This window comes from Schistocerca serialis, chromosome 3, assembly GCF_023864345.2.
Source record: "Schistocerca serialis cubense isolate TAMUIC-IGC-003099 chromosome 3, iqSchSeri2.2, whole genome shotgun sequence".
Taxonomy (NCBI): Eukaryota; Metazoa; Arthropoda; class Insecta; order Orthoptera; family Acrididae; genus Schistocerca; species Schistocerca serialis.
Window position 1 is genome coordinate 239,543,664 of NC_064640.1, and position 6,593 is coordinate 239,550,256.

The following is a 6,593-nucleotide window of genomic DNA, read 5'->3' on the forward strand; positions in this document are numbered from 1 at the left end:
ATCGCTCAGTCTATGTGCGTGTAACACAGCATAAAACGTATTCTTATGATCGTACTTGACTGTACTGGTCACAGCTTGACTTCCGCTCCACGCGAAACGAAATCCAGTCAGATTCAAGCATACGCGAAAGAATACATTGGGTAATGTTTACACCAAGTTTATTCTTATGATGAACAGAGTATAACACTACCAACAACGAAAATCCTGCAGCGCACAGGCTGAACACCATTCCTATAAAGTTAGCTACCCATCCCGTAAATAGTTTCCACTCTACACTGGTTCGAGCAGCGAAAGTTTAATTGTAACCACCCTGTACGTGTTCCTAAATCTACATCTACATAGATATTCCGCAATCCAGTGTACGGTGCGTGGCGGAGGGTACCTTCACCATTACTAGTCATTTCCTTTCCTGTCCCACTCGCAAATAGAGCGAGGTAAAAATGAATGTCTATATGCCTCCGTAGTATCTTATATTCGTAGTCCTTACATGCGATGTACGTTGGAGGCAGTAGAATCATTTTGCAGTCAGCTTCAAATGCCGGTTCTCTAAAATGAGATTTTCACTCTGCAGCGGAGAGTGCGCTGATATGAAACTTCCTGGCAGATTAAAACTGTCTGCCCGACCGAGACTAGAACTCGGGACCTTTGCCTTTCGCGGGCAAGTGCTCTACCATCTGAGCTACCGAAGCACGACTCACGACTCAAGCTGTGAGTACCGGGCGTGCAGGAAGTTTCATATCAGCGCACACTCCGCTGCAGAGTGAAAGTCTCATTCTGGAAACAGCCCCCAGGCTGTGGCTAAGCCATGTCTCCGCAATATCCTTTCTTTCAGGAGTGCTAGTTTTGCAAGGTTCGCAGGAGAGCTTCTGTAAAGTTTGGAAGGTAGGAGACGAGGTACTGGCAGAAGTAAAGCTGTGAGTACCGGGCGTGAGTTGTGCTCCGGTAGCTCAGTTGGTAGAGCACTTGCCCGCGAAAGGCAAAGGTCCCGAGTTCGAGTCTCGGTCGGGCACACAGTTTTAATCTGCCAGGAAGTTTCATGCCGGTTCTCTAAATTTTCTCAATACTGTTCCTCGAAGAGAATGTCGCCTTCGCCGGCCGCGGTGGTCTAGCGGTTCTAGGCGCGCAGTCTGGAACCGCGCGACTGCTACGGTCGCAGGTTCGAATCCTGCCTCGGGCATGGATGTGTGTGATGTCCTTAGGTCAGTTAGGTTTAAGTAGTTCTAAGTTCTAGGGGACTGATGACCACAGATGTTAAGTCCCATAGTGCTCAGAGCCATTTGAACAATTTTTTTAGAATGTCGCCTTCCCTCCAACGATTCCCATTTGACTTCCCGAAGCATGTCCGTAATACTTGCATGTTCAAACCTACCAGTAACAAATCTAGCAACCCGTTTCCGAATTGCTTCGATGTCTTCTTTTAATCCTTTCTGAAACGGATCCCAAATACTCGAGCACCACTCAAGAATAACTCGCACTAGCGTCCTATAAACTGTCTCATTTACAGATGAATCACTTTCCTAGAATTCTCTCAATAAACCGAAGTCAACCACTCACCCTCCCCTCCACAGTCCTCTCATGCTCGTTCCATTTCATATCGCTTTGCAACGTTACGTCCAGTTATTTAAACGATATGGCTGTGCCTTGCAGCACACTGCTAACGCTGTATACGAACATTACGGATATCTTTTTCCTACTCATCCGTATTAACTTAGATTTTTCTACGTTTACAGCTAGGTAGGATTCATTACACCAGCTAGAAAATGTGTCTTAAGTTATCTTGTATCATCCCACAGTCACTCAACGTCGACATCTTACCGTACAAAACAGCATCATCAGCAACCAACCGCAGACTGCTGCCCAATCTGTCCGCCATATCATTTATGTGTATAGAGCAGGGCTTCCCAACGTGTGGTCCGTGGACCCCTTAGGGGTCCGCCGGCTCTTTCTAGGGGATCCGCGGCCACCTTTCACCAAATCGTGTAAAATAATGAGTAAAATTATTGAATAAAAATGTGAAAATCAAATTCATCACTATTTTTTTCGTGTGAAAAATATGTGTACTTTTACTTCAGGTCGTATTCCCAAGAAGCCTTTGCGGTTCCTACGTGGGAACGCATACACAGTTTATTGCCGGAGAATGCAGCTTTTCTGATCGACTAGTTTCGCAGCAACACGGGGGTTGTTTATACGCCGGCTCACGGCGCTAGATGCGTTGAAACCTTTTACGCATGCCCGGAGCTAACTTTGTCGACCAATCACAGCGCTCACTGGCACGTATGCGGTCCCAGGCATCATTAAATGTTAAACTTGCTTTGTCAGTGCACCACCTCTTTCATAAGTAAATTTTTGACCAGTTAATTACTTCTAACATGGATCGGTGGCTGAAGTCAGGATCACAATAAGGGGAAGTTTCCAGTTGAAATGAATGAGGAGGGAGGGCGACCAAAGGAAGAACAATCACAAGAAGCCCCACAGCCGGATTTATTATGTGAAAACGCTGCATGGACTCCATTGGTTGCAATGTCCTGTGGAAGTGGAATAACCAAGAAGCGTAAGTACAACGAAAGCTATTTACAAATGGGCTTTATGGAGACAAAGGAGGGTAAAGCTCAGTGTGTAATTTGTGCGCTAGTCCTTCCGAACAGTTCAATGGTTCCAGTTAAATTGCGCCGTCATTTTGAAGGTAGTCACCCGGATTTCCAGGCTAAAGACATCGATTTTTTCAAAAGGAGGAGTGTTGAACTAGCTGCTTCTCAGCATTGCATGAGAACTCATGCAAAACCAATTAATGAAATTCATTAAAAGCTTCCTTCTTGGTTAGTTATCGAGTGGGAAAAACAGGCAAAGCTCATACCATTGCAGAAAACCTCATAAATCCGTGTGTTAATGATATTGTTTCTTGCATGCTAGACGGAAAGGCAGTAGAGCTTGTATCTTCGGTGCCATTATCAAACAATCCTGTCGAGAGACGCATTGTTGACATGTCAAATGATGTGAAAGACACTCTTGTTTCTCTCATCCAACACAATTCATTTTCTCTGCAGATAGATGAATCCACTGACGTTGCAAGATTAGCGATTTTATTGGCTTTTGTCCGTTATTAATATTCTGGATGTTTTGAGGAGGACCTCTTATTGTGCAGACCACTTCCTGCCAACACAACAGGTGCTGAAATATTCCGTCTATTGGATGATTTTTTAAGAAGTAACGAACTTTCGTGGTCTAATTGCATACATGTGTGCACAGATAGTGCAAAAGCTATGAGGGGTCCTACAGTCGGAGCAATAACGAAAATAAAAGAAAACGCCAAGAATTGCAACAGTACTCATTATGCTCTCCATAGATACGCTTTTGCTACGCAACAAATGCCTGCTTCGTTCAAGAAAGTTGTAGACGAATCCATTAAAATCATTAACTATATAAAATCAAGGCCGCTGAAGTCAAGACTTTTCACAATACTGTGTGAAGATATGGGAAGCCTCCATCGTTCCCTGCTTCTCCACACAGAAGTGAGGTGGCTCTCACATGGGAATGCACTCTCTCAGTTGTATGAATTAAGATGGGAAGTCTTAGCTTTCCTTTTGGAGCGTAACACCAAATTAGCAGACCTTATTAATGACGAAAATTGGCAGTGTATACTTAACTATTTGTCAGCTATTATCTCCAAAATGAACGAAATGCATATTCACTCCAAGGGTAAAGTGAAACAAAGGTCACTGCTATCGACAAAGTTCGAGCATTCAAGATATTTCCCAACAGCTGAAGATGAGAAGGTGCAGAAATACGAATGGGTGGTCAACCCATTCACTGTATCTAAAAAGCCGAACATTCTATCATCAAATGAATATGAGTTGTTGATAGAAATTGCCACAGGCCCTACCTTGAAATCAAGTTTTAAAATTGAGGGTCACTAACACTTTTGGATCCATTTGGATAACAAGAAATACTACCCCCTTGTTGAAAGCGCAAAACGTGAACTTCTTCCGTTTGCCACAACATACGTGTGTGAATCTGGATTCTCGATCCATGCTGCCCACAAAACTAAGTACCGAAGCTGTCTAGATGTGGAACCAGACATCCGTCTTCAGTTGTCAAGAATTGAGCACAACTTTTCAAAATTGTGTCGGCAGAAGCACCCTCAACCATCACATTAGGATTCCATTATTATTACTACAGACTCATCTATAGTAAAGAAGCAAGCATTTTTCTTCATAGATGGTCAGTGAAGGTACCTGAACTATAACTCTGTAGGAATTTTGTTTCTGTCTTCTGTCATTTACGAAATAATTATTAATTGAATTATGTTGGCATTGATATTTTTATTACGAAAATTAAAATGATATCTAAAGCTAATTTCGTTTCTTTATAATATACTCTGTCCTCTCAGTTAAAAATTTGGCCTACCTATAGTTCAATTACAATTACTTGCTATTACTCTGACACTATATTGTGGCAACTGGCTGCGAGCGTAAACAAATGAGGACTTTTCAAGTGCCGGCTTGCAAAAGGTAAACCTCCTCTGCCAGAATTGTTTCCTTTGAGAAACAAAGTCTTACGTTCTGTGATATGCTTTGTCTTCTTATATAGAAATAAGAGAGTATGTTTGTTTGTTTTCCTAATTTGTTTACAGTCGAGGCTGACTGCCACGATATAGTGTCCAAGTAATAGTTGAAGCTGTCAGCTGTGGCTAAACTTTTGCCACGCCGCCTGCCAGTTGCCAGCTACCAACTGACAGTACACTGTTGCAACGCCGCCTGCTAGCTGCCGGCTATGGACTGACAGCTGCCGTTCAGTAGATACGCAAAGACGTAAAAATAACTAGACTTTCCAAGCTGTTTACATGGCACGAAAATCGATTGTGGAACTGGAAAACGGCTTTATGAAAGCAGATTTCCAGAATCGATTCTGAAGTGTTTACCTGATCAACCAAAAGCGGAACTGGGACATCGGCTTACGAAATCCGGTTTTGGAAACGCATGTAAACTGGTTGAATGTATTCCCACACATTGCACATCAGATGTCACAATAGTTCTTTAAAGGCAATTCCTTGACCTCTTTTCTTTCTTTCTTTTCTGCACAGCCGCGCGGGATGGCCGCGCAGTCTGGGGAGCCATGTCGTCGTGGATTGCGCGGCCGCTCCCGCCGGAGGTTGCTCGGGCGTGTGTGTGTGTGTGTGTGTGTGTGTGTATGTATGTGTGTTGTCCTTAGCGGAAGTTAAACTTAGGTTAATAGTGTGTAAGACTGAGGACTGATGACCTCAGCAGTTAAGTCCCATAGACTTTACATACATTTGAACATTTTTTTCGGATGTCACGAAAAACCCCCCACCCACCCACCCACCCACCCACCCACACACAGACACACACACACACACACACACACACACACACACACACACACGACTGATACGAAATACATATGCTCCTTACACAACAGTAGCCAAACAGTAGAAGTGAACAGACCACAAATGGCAGGTTGTCAACAGCGAACAGTTTGGACGTGACGTTGATTGCTCTTGGAGGAAGGCAGCTCCAACGTGTGAAATGTCAATTACCAAGTAATTTTAATCAGGCTATAGTGTACTGAACAAAGGGAGTAAATCCACTAGTAAGTGTCTGGATACAGTGGGAATTCAAATTGGATCGTTAATTTCAAGTTGTTTTCATTCATCTCTAAACCAAAGACTATTGATACTCCGGGGGGAAGGGGGGGGGGGGGAGGGTCATTGGGAACATGCCACTTGCATTAAGAAGCTTTCAGTTCCTATGGGTTTCGCTCTGAAATTTAAAGTTACTGTGCTCTTGACTGACTAGGGGTCCGCCATGGATTTTCGACTGAAGAAGGTGTCCGCCAGCTGAGAAGGTTGGGAATCCATGGTATAGAGAATACAAGCGTTCCTGTCACACTTCCTTGGGGCACTCCTCACTTTACCCTCGTCTCTGATGAACGCTCGCCGTAGAGGTCAACAAAAATGGTTCAAATGGCTCTAAGTACTATGGGACTTAACATTTGAGGTCACCACTCCCCTAGACTTAGAACTACTTAAACCTAACTAACCCAAAGACATCACACACATCCAAATCCGAGGCAGGATTCGAACCTGCGACCGTACCAGCAGCGCGGTTCCGGAGTGAAGCGCCTAGAACCGCTCGGCCACAGTGGCCGGCAGAGGACAGCATACTGGATTTTATACGTAAAGGGGTCTTAGAGCCACTCACATGCCTGTGAATCTATCCATGTGCTAACACCTTCCTTAACAGCCTGAAACAGGACACCTTGTCAAACGCTTTCTGAAAATCTAGAAATATGGAATCTGCTTGTTGCCCTTCATCCGTGCTCCCAGTATATCATGTGACAAAAGGGCAAGCTGATTTTTGCACGAGCGATTCTTTCTAATACCATGATGATTCGTGGACATAAGAGTCATGGTCGCAAGAAAATTTATTGTATTGGTACTGAGGATATGTTCAAGGATTGCGCAGCAAGCTGATGTTAGGGATATTGGTCTGTGATTTTTCGGGTCTGTTCTTTAGTCCTACTTATATACAGGAGTCACCTGCCCTTTTTTCCAGTCGCTTTGGACTTTGTGTTGG

At 43.9% G+C, this 6,593-nt stretch overlaps 1 non-coding gene across 1 annotated transcript; it reads left to right on the top strand.

Moving 5' to 3' along the window:
• Positions 1 to 935: 935 nt before the first annotated feature.
• Positions 936 to 1,010, top strand: Trnas-cga (transfer RNA serine (anticodon CGA)). The gene has a single exon. It is a non-coding gene; the product is annotated as a tRNA-Ser (tRNA).
• Positions 1,011 to 6,593: the final 5,583 nt, after the last annotated feature.